The sequence below is a fragment of the Aotus nancymaae genome, unplaced genomic scaffold, assembly GCF_030222135.1.
Source record: "Aotus nancymaae isolate 86718 unplaced genomic scaffold, 86718_ANA_hifiasm-v0.15.2.pri h1tg000014l, whole genome shotgun sequence".
NCBI lineage: Eukaryota > Metazoa > Chordata > Mammalia > Primates > Aotidae > Aotus > Aotus nancymaae.
In genome coordinates, this window is record NW_026988425.1 from 113120588 (window position 1) to 113122562 (window position 1975).

The window sequence follows — 1975 nt, forward strand, 5'->3', positions numbered from 1 at the left end:
ACTAGCACGACGTTTGAATAGGTTTCTGTGTTTCTTCCAGCTCATATTTTAAAACTGAACATTATTCAAATGGACTTTCTGTAATATACTATGAACATACTGAAAAGGCAAAATAGAAATGCCCATTGAGATCATAATTGTCAATGTCATAGACAAGGTTATAGAAGTATACCTGTCATATCCTTTTTAGGTTCCTCATCTTTACTAATGCTATTTTCCCAGTGACTGGATTTAATCAAGTTCTCCCATCTACTACTTCTGACCTAGGTGAAACTGTCCTCATAACTGGGTTGGAAAGAGGAGCATCTATTTAAGATCACATTTATACTTGAAATATCTCTCCCCAGTAGGGAAAGATAATATTGTCACTTAGTACTTGGGGTGGATGATGATATTAAATGCTTTTCCTCAAAGGCCTTGTTGAATCAAGGCCTTGTCTGAAATTGTAGAGACTTTAGCATCTTTGAAGGGAGGTGGCCAGGCATGTTTCCAAGAAGTCATCAATTTTTCACTATACTTTCTTGTCCCTTTGGAAAACAGAGTTTAGATAGCCAACCATGCTGCCCATTGTAACCTTGAGATATCAGATTTATTGAGGAATCATTTATATACAGTAAAATTTTCTTTTATTTGGTGCTTAGTTCTGTGCATTTGGCAAATATATAGAATTGTGTAATAACCACTGCATCCCCCAAAAAGTTACCTCTTGCCTCTCTGCAGTCAGTCTCCTTTTTTGTTCCCGGCCTCTGATAACCGCTTTCTCTCTTTATCGTTTTACTTTTTCTTTTTCCAGAATGTTATATAAATGGCATTAGAGAGCATGATGGTTTTTGTATCTAGTTGCTTTCGCTTAGCATGCTTTTGAGATTCATTCATGTTATTTCAGAATAAGTTCTTTCTTTCTGTTTTTATTTTTCTTTATTTTGGTAACATTTTAATGCATGGATATATCAAAATGTGTTTATTCATTCACCAGTTGGGGAACATTTGGGTCATTTTTAATTTTTGGCAATTCCAAATCAAGTTGTATGAACATTAACATACAGATCTTTGTGCAAATGTGTATTTTCACTTTTCTGGAGTAAATACATAGGAGTGGGATTGCTGGGTCACATGGCAGGTGGAGGTTTACTTTTAGAAAAACTACCAAACTCTTATCTAAAGTAGCTGCACCATTTTGCATCCCTACCAATACTAAGTACTATTTAGGAGAGTTCCAGTTGCTTCATATGTTCACCAGCTCTAAGTATTGTCACTTAAAAAAATTCGCCATTCTAATATGTATATAGTGGTATCTCCTTGTGGTTTTGATTTTTATTTTCCTCACAACATCGAGCATCTTTATATAGGTTTATTTGCCATATGAATCTCTTCTTTAAGAGAGCCTGTTCATACAGTAATTTTTTGGCCATTTAAATTTTTTGGCCATTGGAACAATACAGAGATTAGCATGGCCCCTGTACAAGGATGACAAATTCATGCAGCATTCCATATTTTTTTAAAAAACAGATTTTCACAAAAACAAACTTAAGTATGTAGTCCATAGACCCTAAAAAGCAATTACACAATAAAACTACAAAGTAACCAGCTAACAGCTTCACAATAAGATCAAAACCTCACACATCAATATTAACCTTGAATGTAAATGGCCTAAATCCTTCCCTTAAAAGGTACACAGTGGAAAGTTGGCTAAAAAAAGATAAGATCCTTCATCTGCCGTCTTCAAGAGACCTATCTCATTTGTAACAATGCCCATAGGCTCACACTAAAAGGGTAGAGAGAGATCTATCACAAATGGAAAAGAAAAAAGATCAGGGATCATTATTCTCATATCAGATAAAATAGACTTTAACAACAGTAAAAAAGAAACAAAGAAGGGTATTATGTAATGACAAAGGGTTCAATTCAACAAGACTTAATTATCCTAAATACCCAATTGAAGCACCCAGATTCATAAAGCAATTACTTCCACACA

General features: G+C 34.5%; 1 pseudogene; it reads left to right on the forward strand.

The window, feature by feature from the left end:
• The first annotated feature begins 1398 nt into the window (after positions 1-1398).
• On the forward strand, positions 1399-1498 carry LOC135274987 (U6 spliceosomal RNA; annotated as a pseudogene).
• Positions 1499-1975: the final 477 nt, after the last annotated feature.